Raw genomic sequence first — 12,624 nt, forward strand, 5'->3', positions numbered from 1 at the left:
GGCTGCAAACAAAATGTGTATAAATTGTTAAACTGCTCTGCATGTGTCCACTTAAAACAAAAACCCTCTATATTAAAATTCATATATATATGTGCATTATATGTGTGTATATATATATTAGTCAAACCCAAGGTCAGAAAAAGGCATGCCCCAAGCTGCTGTTCGTGGCAAGGTCAGTGGTCTGAAACCCATCAGAAAGACGCGGCTCGGCTGTCTGCTCCCGTAGTGACAGCCTCAGAGAGCCGCAGGGGCTGTCGTGTGCTGTCCTACAGGGCCTCGATGATAGAAATCGACTCGATGGCAATGATTTGAGTGCTTTGAAGGTCAGAAACTGTAGACAGTGATCTATAAACGTCCTTCTCTCCTGTAAGGTGTCTGTAACACAATCAAAGGAAAACAATCGGTCTGCTCTCCAGATCTTCAATGGGACCATTTCCAGGAGCCTGGCCACACACTGCCAGGCTGTGCCTTCTCAGATCCGCTGGCACTGCTAGGAAGGTTGTGGGCCCTGCAGGGGTGGGGGACTCTCCAGCCTGCTCCCCAGCAATAGAGGCACTAGGCCAAGACTGGAAGAGCCCTGGCGGGGGGAGTGTAGGGAGGTTGAGGCAGTCACTGTGCCCTGCTTCTGACACTCTTCATGTGGCTGCTATGGTCACCCTTGACGTCAGGGAAGGCCAAAGGTCACCAGGGCAGAAAACACTTCCTTTTTACGGTGAGGGCCATATCGGGTCTCAACTCCACTGCTAATTAGCTGTGGTCTCTAGCAAGTAACCCAGCCTCTCGGTGCACCCAGTTTCCCCAGTGCTATCTGGAGTCCCCAGAAGGGCCAGGTACAGCCAGGCTGCTTGCAGCTGGGCCAGAACCAGCAGCTGCCCTCACCGTGCCCTGAAGCCAGAAGCCCAGAACTCAAAGGCTGAGCTTTGCTGAAGGTTGTCCGACAGGGCCTCTCAGCTTAAGTAAGGGGTCCCAAGCTCCAGGCTGCACAAGTTGCTCCCTGGAACACGTGGCCTGGGCCCCCAATGTGGGCACAGAGAAAGCCAGTTCACCTCTCAGGACAGTGGTGGTGTGACTGGGTGTGGACACGCCGGCATCGCCTGCTCGGGGCTCCTGGAGCAAAGTCCCCATCTGCTCTGCACCTCCCGCACCAGATGCCCACTGCCCTGGGACCAAGAGAAGCCTCACCCCCACCCGCCAGGGCAACCCATTGTCCCCAGGCAGCTTCTGGACCATGTCACTCCCTTCCCCAGACTTGACGGTTGCCCCACCCACGGGCTCAGCCCTCTGCATTCATTCCTGTCCATGTGTGCATGTGTGTGTGTGTGGGCGCACCTGTGATAGGTGTTCACGTGTTTTGGTAGATGCGTGTCCATCGGTGTGGTGTGTGTTCATCTAGGTGTGTTTATGGTATACGTGCCTGTGGTATGTCCATCCATGTGTGTGTGTGTGTGGTGTGCGTCCATGGGCACACACACACATCTGCAGACCCCTGCGATCCTTCAGCTTCCTGCTGCTGGCTGGTCTGTGGAGAAGAGTAGGCCCTCTCGGAACGCCTTGCCTACTGGAGCAGCACGGGGTTAGGGCAGCCTCTCTTGGCATAGTCCCAGCAAGCTTGCCTGGACTTGGCCTCCTGCAACTGTGCCCTTTGGCCTGCCTTCTCCTCTTCCCTCTCCAAACCAACCTCAGCTCATGGGCAGCCTGCTGCCTCCCCGTCCCTTGCTGTCACAGTCCCCTGCAGCTCTCCCAAGGCACAGGCCCCGTCGCCCTCCAAGGAGAGATGAGAATCTAGTCAGGGGTCAGAAAGTGGAGGCAGAGAAGGCAGGGCAGGGAAAGGCTCTCTCTCTCTCTCACATGTGCAAGCAGGAGCCCCTATTCCCCCCTACTCCCACCCCCCAGAATGTGCAGCACCCCTGAGCCCACCACCCTCCACCAGTGGAGACATCCTGGGGCACCACCTCCGCGTAATTGCCCACCTCCACGCACTCTCCCATGGGGTCCAGTTCATGAATGGGATGAATGGCTGGGGTGAAGCCTCATCCTGGACACAGGGGTACTGAGCAGTCACTCCTGCCCTGACTCTCACTCTGTGCCCAACCTGGGAGTCACTCAGCCATGCATTGGGGGAAGGGGAGTGTCATGGGAATCCACGTGGTTACCAATGCTAGAGGAACGTGGGGTATGGTCAGGGAGGTGGGGTGGGGCAGGTGTGGCCCAGGGACCCAACATTCATTCAATGGGCCTCGCTGCTCCTCCACAGGGGTGGGTGGGGCCAGAAGTGACCCTGGGGCTGTAGGTGAGGACGTGCTCCATCCAGGTCACCACATGGAACCAACCACAGACTGCCCATGCAGGCTCGCCACAGTCTAGCCAGGCCACCACGCAGCACCCTGGGAACAGGCAGCTCCTGGTAAGAGGCAGCCCTTCTGAGGTCACACCTTCCTAGGCTTTTCCTCGAGGTGCTCTGACCCCCACCCGGCAAAGAGGGCAGCTACTGGCTGGGAGGGTGGGGCAGGGGTACCCGAAGCAGACACCTCCTACGGGGCTTCCTGCTGGGAAAGGGTGGCACAGCACCAAGAGGCTGGCAACTCTTTGCGGGGCCAGGGAGATGTGTCCTTGTCTTGTTTCCTAAACTGGTCTTTGATGGTGGTACCAAAGGTATCCCCATTCGTAGCAGCAATGACATCCTCAGACCGTTGGTGGGACGAGTCCTGTAATGTGTGCAGCCCCTGAGTCCCTGCGTACAGCATTCAGAGCAGCAGGGCAGGGGAGCCTGGGACCCTCCCTCCAGTGCCAGCACTCTACACCGGGCCCAGCCACCCCGAACCCCAACCCATTTGCACCCCGGCTGCCACAGCACCTCTGCACCCCACCTCTCCCGGTGCTTGGAGAAGAGGCCCACTGTGGCCTGCTCCAGGGGCCCAGGGCCCAGGACCAGAGCAGCTGCTGAGCTGTAGCAAGCCCGCAGTCACAGCTTCGGTTCACAGTGCAGATGGCCCTCTGTGAGGTGCTGGCAGCTCCTGCCCCGTCTGGGGTACCAGGGCATACACCCAAGGCTAGGAAGGGTACCGCTGGGGCCAACCAGGCCCTCTGAGGCCCCAGAACACTGGGGGATGGCTCTCTGAGGCCGAGGCATGGCCGGGCAGAGCTGCAGCGCTGTCCCTCCATGGCGTCACTCGGGGCCGGGCTGTCAGCGCTGCCTTCTCCTCCGCACGGCCTCGCGCAGGGCAGCCAGCAGCGGCTCCTGGTTGTTGCAGATGTTGTAGTGGGCCAGGCCCAGAAGCTTGTCCAAGTCCTCCTGGCTATAGGTCACTTTCGAGTAGTGCTAGGGGGAGTCAGACGGAGACAGGTTCACCTGGCTGGCCTCCTGCTCCTCGGGCGTCCTAGGGACCCCTGTGCAGAGAGAGCACATCGTGGGCATGGAGGGGCAGGGTGCTGGGGTGGAGGGCGGGTCTGCTGGGTCGGGGAGGCTGGGACACCAAGAAGGGAGTGGCGGCGAGCTGGCTCACCAGGGGCCGAGTGGTCCCGGAAGGAGTTGTTGACCAGGTGGAAGTGCAGAATGACTGGGGCCTCAGGCCGGCCGGGGTCGGAGAACTTGTGGCACTCCCAAGGCTGGCGCTCCTCCTCAGGGCTGGGAGAGATGGGCGGGAATGGGATGCCCTGCTCTTGGCACATGCGGCCCACCAGCTGCAGCTACTGCAGGGGCACAGAGGTTAGGAGAGGGCTAGCCTCGGGCTCCCTTGGTCCTGGACACTGACGTCACACAGGACCAAGCATCAGTCAGAGTGGACAGCCGTGCCGCAGCCCCTCAGAGCTCCACCAAACGGACTGTAGCCATCGCTGAGGCCAGCCATGAAGGGCACACACCTCTCACTAAATTAACACAGAAACTAAACGCTGGAGTGCCGACGGCCTGCAACCAGCCAGGGTGCAGGTGCAGCCAACCAGATTCACCATCACATCCTCTCCCCATTGCGGAGAAAGCCCCCTGAAGGAGCGTGAATGAAACTCCAGTTCTTTTCACAGGGAGCGCTGGTGGTGAAGCAGTTATGTGCTGGGCGAGGTTCTGCAGGGTCAGCACTGGGAAACCACCCGCTGCTCCATGGAGAGAGGGCCCAGCACCACATTCCTGAACTTGTGCCTCCACGTTGGTAGCCACAGACTCTCCCTTAACAGCCATGCTTCCTTCAAGTGAGCACATGGCTGGTCTGATCTCCCTACAGAGGCAGACATCCTCTGGCTCTCTCTTCCTGCTGTCGCCCAGCCCCCCTCTCAGCTTCCCCCAATGCAGCTGTTAGGTTTCCTCACTTGTGAGCTCAGGACGTTACTGTCGATCCCACCCACCTTGTGGCGTATGTAACTACTGAATATGCATGTCTTAAGGCTACCTGTAACTACCCCCAAGATAATACAGATGCTCTCTCTTCCCCCACTCCCACGTGGTCCATCAAGAGGAGCTGAGGTGAGCATGCTATCATAAAACGTGCCTGACACCTTTATTGTACTCTCGCTCCCCTATCTCTCCTAGCCTCTATGACTTTACTAGACCTTTACTATTTTATCGCCATACAATTGTGCCTACTGACCCATTGGTTGTTAGAGGCTGGTTTCCTGTGACAAACTGCTCCATGGGCATTTTTACTCCCGTAAGCAGTTCGATCTCGGAAACACACCAAGGGGGACCCGGTGAGTCAGCATGGACTCCATGGTGGGGATCCTGGTTTGGTTCTTTTGACATGGTGTGGTGGTTAGATATTATGTCCACTTGGACCTGCGTGAAAGTGCAGGGGTGGAGTCCCACCTGTCACTCAGGTGGAAGCCTGGTGATCCCTCCTTGGAAGGAAGGGGAGATGTTATGAGCCTCTTCCTCCTTGCTGGGATTCTGTCTCCAGGGACGGCCCCATGGGGCCACCAGCCTGGAGAGCCGCCGACTCGGCCGTGTTCACGCCAGCCTGGGCATTATCTGCCTGCAGCTACACAGAGGCTGAGGAAGGTTCTGACTAGCATGGTCTTGAATCGCACTGGGCTTGGATGCCTTGCTGATCTAAAATGACTTCTTGATCTAAAGCTCTTTCTTTCTACACAAAGGAGTGTTGCTGCTTTTGCTTCTCTGGACAGCTCAGCCCATAGCATGTGGGTCCCTGTCTCGTAGGTTTGAGAGGAAGCCAGCAAGGCACACACTGTGAAGCCACCCTAGCATCCTCGGGTGCCACTCATCAGCTCCCCCACCTGAAAGGCGGCATTTAAGTTGTAGTCCAGCGACAGGATGAGGTCCACGTCCCGGGTGGGCTGCAAGAGGGGCGGGCAGCTGGTGTTGACAAAGTAGCCCATGTCCAGCAGGCACAGGCGGGGCTCCCCAGGGGTCAGCTGGTTAGGGAGTCCATCCAGTTTGGTGTCTGGAGAGGTGGGCGGCGTGGGAGGGCAGCCTTGAGCACGGGTGCTGAGGACACCATGCTTGCTCCCCTGGTCAGTGGCAGTCACTGGCTGCTCCTGGAAAAAGACTCCGCCCTCAGGCCCCACCCACCTGGCCCCAGCCCTGAAGCAACCTCCAGCCCCAGCTGAAGGAGAAGGCAGGAAACTCTACTTCCCACCTCCCGTGGGGCCACACATGGAAGGCCTGGAGCCAAGGGGTGGGGTGAGGGGCCCAGGAGGGGCCTGGAGCCAAGGCCCACAGCTCTGGGAAGACTTCAGGGGGCTGGGCCAAGGTGGGAGAAGCTACCTTTCCAGGAGGAGAAGTGAGGGTGCTGGAAATAGTCTTTGTGGAACTGGAGACCACGCAGAAAGTTGTGGGTGGCCTGGGCAAGCGGGCGCCGCGTCAGGAGGCCAGAGAACAACTCCCCGATCCTCCCAGCCAGGCTGGGTGGCTCTTCCATCTTCAGCACTGGGACCTGCTCCTTGTCTGCACAGCCAGGGAGTGGGGCGTGGGTGCTAGCCCAGTCTGAGGGCAGTGACCCCGGAGAGGGAAAGAGCTGAGACCAGTGCCCCCACCACCACACACACACAGAGCTGGGAGTCACATGCCCACCCCCAGCACCAGCCCTGGAGCCTGGGCACCTACCCAAGCTGGTCAGGGTCTGAGCCCAGCGATCACAGAATGGACTGGGCTCCGAGGACCAGTATAAGCTGTCTTGGAGGCTGGCTGCATATAGGTTGGTCCAGATACCTGGGAGCGCAGACACAAGGGGATGAGAGCCCCCATCCCTGTCACAGCCTGACCCTTCCTTGCTGCCCCCCTCAGTGATGGGGCTCCCCCAGAAACATTCTCCCCTCCCCCATTCTCTCTCCAAGACCCCCTCATGTTCCAGGAAGCAGATGCGGGACTCAGGCATCTTCTTCATCAGCCGCCCCATGAAGAACTCGGAGCCGAAGAGCTCGGAGGGGATGAAGGCACCTTACTTGGGGAAACCGAGCTCATAGGGGGAGAAATCACACCACTCTGCGGTGGGAAGAGACCGCTGTTGGCCACCACCCTCCTGCCCACTCGAACCCACGCAGGGCAGCCACAAAGGACGGGGCGACTCCCCTCCAGTCCAAGTGACTCTGGGGTCATGGGTGTCTGGATTCACTCGGGTCCCGGACCAGAGTGTAAGGAGATGGGCATGAAAAACTGCCTCCCCACACCATCCCAACCACCCCTTCCCCGACCTCTGGCCGCCTGGGGCCTCAACCAGCTGCCTCGACCTGCCTCCAAATTCGAAGGTGGACAGGCCATGCCCCTTAGTGTTGAGGGCATAGTACATGGGGAGAGGTTTCTGGCCGTGCCTCAGGGCCTGTCGCTGCTCCGAGAGCTTGTGGTCATCAGGCTGTAGGAAGATACCTCCATGTAAACCCATTGCTGCCTGGTCTCTGGAGATCTCCCCTCGCCCTGCTACCCAGCAGGGCTGCCTCCAGGTCCAGGCCCGTCCCCGTGGGCTGCCCTTCTGTACTCCATCTTGTCGCATCGCATGGCCTCATTGATGAGGGCCCAGAGGTTGGTGAAGCAGGCCGGGTGTCCCAGGCGAGCGCACTCCTCCAGCTCCTGGTAGTACCATTGCAGCTGGCTGGGAGCCAACACGCCCAGCTTGTTCTTTGTCACCTGCATCTTCAGCAGTACGGTGGCGCCCCCCAGGTCCTTCTGCGACCACTCTGGATCCTTGTAGAGGTTTGCTAAGGTCCTAGACAAAGCCAGAGGTCGGGGGCAGACAGGTTCCTCTAAGAGTCCCCCGAGACCTCACACCCCTTCGGACCTTCTCTCCCAGGGCAGCAGCCCGCAGGTGCCTTCCAGCTCCATGGAGACAGCCGAAGCCCATGGGGCACCTTGGGCATATCACACCTGCCACCTGCCTCCTCGCAGACCTTCCAATCTAGTCAGGGAGGCCAAGGGGGCACTGGAGAAACCTTACCACAGGCACCCCTGCCTCTGCCCACTCACCCTCAGATCCCACACTCAGCCTGCTCACCAAGTGGAGCCCGAGGCCCCTGTGATGTAGGAGACGCAGTCCAAGAGGCCCAGCTCCCTGAGGCCAGTCAGCTGCCCATACAGGGAAGTCATTGCCCAGACCCTTCCACCAGTAGCCATGATTGCCACCACAGGGACCTGGAAGGGCAGAGTACAGCTGGGCTCAAGGTAGGCCCTGCGGGGACTTCCAGTTAGTGGAAGGGAGGTCAGGGTGTGCCGGGCAGTAAAAACCACAGGAGGAGAACACAGCAAGTCAAGTGGCCACTCAGTCCCCTGCCCCTGGCCCCACCACCAAGTTAGTGTAGGTCAGAGTCTGGTGGGGACCCATGGAGCGGGTTTGAGTCAGAGCAGCTGAGGAGAGTCATGTCAGGATAACCTCCTTCAGCAGGGTAGGTCCTTTCCGGTTTTGAAAACTCCAGGGAGTGTACAGGCCACAGGCCTTATCTCCCCTTCCCCAGCCTGGGGAGTACGGCGGTCACTTCTTAAAAGACACAGGCTCACCTCAAAACCCCCAAATCAGCGTCCCTCTCCCTTTGCAGGGAGCTCATTTCCTTAGGAGCCAGCCCAACCAGCAGAGAGGCCTGGCCAGATGTACACCGAGTTGTCTGAGAGGCCCAGTCTTAAAAGAAGCTCCATGCCAGGGGCCAACGCCCAGAGAAGGGTAGCTACCCCTGGTGGGGCCCGTGGTTCTGACACTGCTCGGCCGCATCGGGCCCAAGATAACATCAAGAGAGCTCCGGGAAGTACAAGGGGGGTAGGTGGGCAGACAAGAGGCAAACACAAGTCCGCCTTACAACCAACCCTGGTCGAGCAATGGAAGCGTGGAGGCCCACTTAGCTCAACCCTCGGCCTGAGACCCCCACACTCCTGCCCAGCCCAACAGACCTCGTCCTCCTGCAGGTCTCCCTCCAGCTGCAGGGCCTGCTGCAGGGCCTTGGCCACCACCTGCTTCCTCCTGCTCAGGAAGGCCTGCTCCTCAGCACAGAGCTCGAAGCCCAGGTGCACGGCCAGCTCCCCTGGTCTGGGGGTGGGGTGGGGGGATGGACGGACAGTGAGACAGTGCTCATCCTCGTCAGAAAAGAGGACACTGGGCCCATCTCCCTGAAAGATCCACGTCCATCTCTTCTCTCCCTTCAGCCTGCGTGCTGAAGCTTGGAGAGTGAGGGGGGGATGGTGGGCCCAGAGCCACACCAACACGCCTGGGATGACAGCAAGGCCAACCGGCAGATGAGGGTGTCCCTGTGACCAAAGGCGGCCCTGAGTCTCAGCTTCTCCCTCCCCTGCAACGCTGGACCAGGGCTACACTGGGGAGGGGGCACGGGGGCTGAGAAGGAACAAAGGTCTTTAAGTTGGGGCTGCTTATGCTCCTAGACACCGAGGGCCAGCAAAAGTTCTTGAAGGCCCAGCCACGTTGCTTCCACCCAAAAGGTTGCTTCCTTCTGGTCTTTGTGCTCCTCAAACCAGACGTGTAACTCTCCTCAGCCCCCACCTCTCTCCCACCCGGTGAGGCCACATGCAGACTACAAGGCTGAGGAAGGACCCTCTCTGCTCTGAGCACCTTCCCAAGACTGGGAGCTCCCTGCTGCAGCCACCCGCTTCCTTCCGGTCCTCCAGGCCACCCAGCTGCACGCAGTGCCCTCCCTCCTCCGGCTGCTCTCCCCCAGCCCAGCCTCTCACCTGTCTTCTTTTCTCAGCTCCACCTTCATCAGAGGCTCCTGCAAACCAGCAACACACCACTCAGAAAGGCTGGCACCTCCACCCCAACTCCGGCCCTGGGATGCCCCAGCCATCTCCACTGGGATGCACCCCCATAGCCCAGCCCAGGGGCTTGGCCCAAAAGAAAAGGGAGAGAAAGAGTCACCCCCTGCCCCCACCCCCGCACTGGCCTGAGGCCCTGTCCCACCCCCACATCAAGGTCTCTTCCTCTGAGTGAAGAGTACCTGGGACATAGGGAAGACCAGCCTCACGAGCTGGTCTGATGGCAGGGCCCTGAGTGGCACCTTCAGTTGCTCCTGGGGGGCGTTCTGCAAGGGGACCAAAACTGTACACTTACCCGAGTCTCAGAGCAGGGGTACCACCCGGCCCTGAGGGCCTGAATTCCAGGGGGCCAGTGGGGGGGGGCACCCAACCTGCAGGTGGATACTCAGCTCCTGCTCCCAGCAGGTGGGGAAGTGGAAACGGAAGGAGTCGCTGCCTACGGTGGCCTCCTGAGATCCCTCATAGGACCTGGGGACCACAAGCTGAACTTTTCCCTTTGACTCTGGAGAAAGGAACCGAGGTAGGGGTGGGAGGGGGTTCCCTGCCCGTGAGGTGTCTCCCACCCCTGTGGCTGGCAGAGGCTGGGAGGAGTTACCCCCAGCCCAGCCCCCTCGGAGCAGGGTCATGGGAAAAGACCAGGTCCTGGTAAGCCCGGGCAGTTTCACCCCCAGCCCCTAGCCTTCGGAGGCTAAAGGTGGCTGGCAGCTTCTTCCAGGATGGGCAGCTGAGGAAGGGGGAAGACATAGGCTGAGGGCCAGGGCTGTCCTGGTGACCTGGGAGACTCACCCTTCTGGTCCCCGGTCTCCTCCAGCTGCACATGCAAGTGGGAAAGCTCACGGGCCTGTGTTGGGAAGAGAAGATTCATATGCCGCCCCTCCCACGCAAGGATATCTCACCACTACCCTTTCCCCTGCAGCCCGCGGTTCCTGCTCCTCAGTCCCATGTCCTCTGGAAATCATAGCCCCTCCCACTTTGCTCTTTCCTGGTCCAGACAGACTTGCAGCCAGGAGGCAAGTGAGCAGATGGCCTGAGGGAGGGTGTGTCACTCACCACTACAATCCCAAAGCACTACTATGATCCCAAATCACTACTATGATCCCGAATCACTACTATGATCACAAAGCACTACTATGATCCCAAAGCACTACTATGATCCCAAATCACAACTATGATCACAAAGCACTACTATGATAACAAAGCACCACTATGATCCCGAATCACTACCATGATCCCGAATTAATACCATGATCCTAAGTCACCATTACCATCCCAAATCACCACTATGATCCCGAATCACTACTATGATCCTGAATCAATCACTACAATGATCTGACTCACCACTAGGACACCGTTGCTGGTGAGCTGCTCCGCACAGTCTGTCCTGGGAAAAACCATGAGCGGGGGTCAGGTTCTTGTCCCCAAGGAAGCCTAGGCAATCCTTCCAACCACAGAGGGTCCCCGGGGAAGGACACCAGCCCTGAGTGCACGAGGCTCTCTCCTTCCAGAAGGGAGAGATTTGACCCAGAGCCCCTCTCCCTACCTCGCAACCCCCAACTCCCCTGACCCCCGCAACCCCCAACTCACACACTCCGCAGGCGGAATTCAACGTCGAACCGTTCCCCACCCTGAAGAAGCAAGTTATAAAGGTAAGACGTGTGCATGTATGTGGGCATGCATGTGAGTGGTTGTGTGCACATGTGAGTGTGTGTTCATGTGTATCCACATGGCTGTGCATGTGTGAGTGTGACAGTGGTTGAGTGCGTGTGCTTGCGTGTGAGTGTACCTGTGTATGTGTGTGAGGCTGAGTGTGGGTGTGAATGTGAGTGTGAGTTTGTGTGTCAGTGTGGGTATGTGCAGATTCCAACCCAGATGTCAGCTAGGGGTGCCAATGCGGGGAGGGCTGCTGTCCATAATGTGGCCCCAAGGAGGGGGCCGCTCCTCGGGAAGCAGGTCCTGGTAGACAAGGGCCTCGGGCACCAGGGAAACCTGACCTCATGGTCTGTAAACAAGTTCTTTGAAGTGGGGCATTTAAGCAGCATCCCGTTGGTGGTACCGAGGGTGGCCGCCCATGTGGAGTCTTGCCTGCGGGCTTAGCAAGAAGCTCTGGCGCCGGAACTCCCCAGGCAGCAGAGTGCCCACGTCAAACAGCACTGACAGCATGGGGTCATCGCTGGTCAGCAGGTCCTGGTCAAAGACTTTCAGCTCCACCATGTTCTGGAAGGGGAGCAGCAGGACAGGGCCATGGGGTGGGGGGTGGGGTGGGGGTGGCACTGGGGGTACGCAGGGCTGGGCTGAGGCAGGCCCATCTTGATCTGGCTGTGCACCCAGAAGTGGAAGCTCTGGTTCCAGACAGGGTTTCTGCAGTTGTTGACCGTGCGCGTCTGGAGCCTGTGGTTGCAGGCCGTGGGCAGCCACAGGGTCACACAGAAGTCAGGGTGGGTCACTTGGATGAGAAGAAATGAGGGCCAATTCTCCCCCAAGCTAGCCACGCAGAGTCCACCACCAGAGGGATCCCTGGGGACGCACCGAGCCCCACCCTCCATCACCAGCCCTTGCCCGTCCCTCTTTGCAGCCCCTCCTCCCAGGACCTCGCAGGCCCAGCCCTCCTGCCACCTCCCACCGTCCCTGCCCTGCTCCAACTGCAACCTCAGCTCCCTTCTCCTCTCTCGGTCAACTCACCCACGTCCCTGACAGGCAGGCTGTGGGCCTGCAGCACACGAATGGTGAGCAGGCAGGTCCTGGGCAACTTGGCCTGCAGAGCAGCAGGGAGGGGACAAGCTTGCTGTGGGATGACATGACCAAAGGCCGCAGGCGATGGAAGGGAGGTTGGGGCACCTGTGAGGGCTCATCCTGCACCAACAGGGCCAAGGCCACCCAGAACCCCGAGTCTAGAAGAGACAGGGCACATCCATAGGAACTTACACAATGCCCATGACAGGTCTGACCCAAGGGCTATCCATACATTAACTCAGCCGACTACTACGCTGCCTCACAAGTAGGCGGAGGCATGGAGAGGTGACCCAGCAACTGGCCGGAGACCCAGAGGCAGGATCGCTGTGCTCTCCGCTTCCCTCTCCTGGAACCAGCAGGCTCCCATCTTGCCACCTGTCTGCCCCAGCCCATGCCCTCGCTTACAAAGCTCTGGGTGGGCATACAGAAGGGCATGGAGGGAGCGGCCTACTAGGACTAAGTTCCTGCTTGCTCACTCGCTCCTCCCTGTGCATCCCACCCCTGGTCAGGGGGCAGTTCCGGAAGCCACCTCTGTGCTGGGGCAGGTGGGAGGTTACCAGGCCAGGCAGCCCATGGGCGCCAAGCCCTGCACCCTCCAGGTTCTCTGAGGGCAGAGAAACAAGGGACCCCAGGACTCCATCCCAAACCACCCCGGGCTCTGGGCTGAAGCCCTGCCAGGTGTGCTGGGGCCAGGGAGCGTGTGT

At 59.6% G+C, this 12,624-nt stretch overlaps 1 pseudogene; it reads right to left on the reverse strand.

Moving 5' to 3' along the window:
* Nucleotides 1–3,184: 3,184 nt before the first annotated feature.
* The window catches only part of LOC142440567 (cytosolic phospholipase A2 beta-like), a 32,921-nt pseudogene continuing 23,481 nt past the window's right edge, over nucleotides 3,185–12,624 (reverse strand).

The sequence above is a fragment of the Tenrec ecaudatus genome, chromosome 2, assembly GCF_050624435.1.
Source record: "Tenrec ecaudatus isolate mTenEca1 chromosome 2, mTenEca1.hap1, whole genome shotgun sequence".
In the NCBI taxonomy this organism is placed as follows: domain Eukaryota; kingdom Metazoa; phylum Chordata; class Mammalia; order Afrosoricida; family Tenrecidae; genus Tenrec; species Tenrec ecaudatus.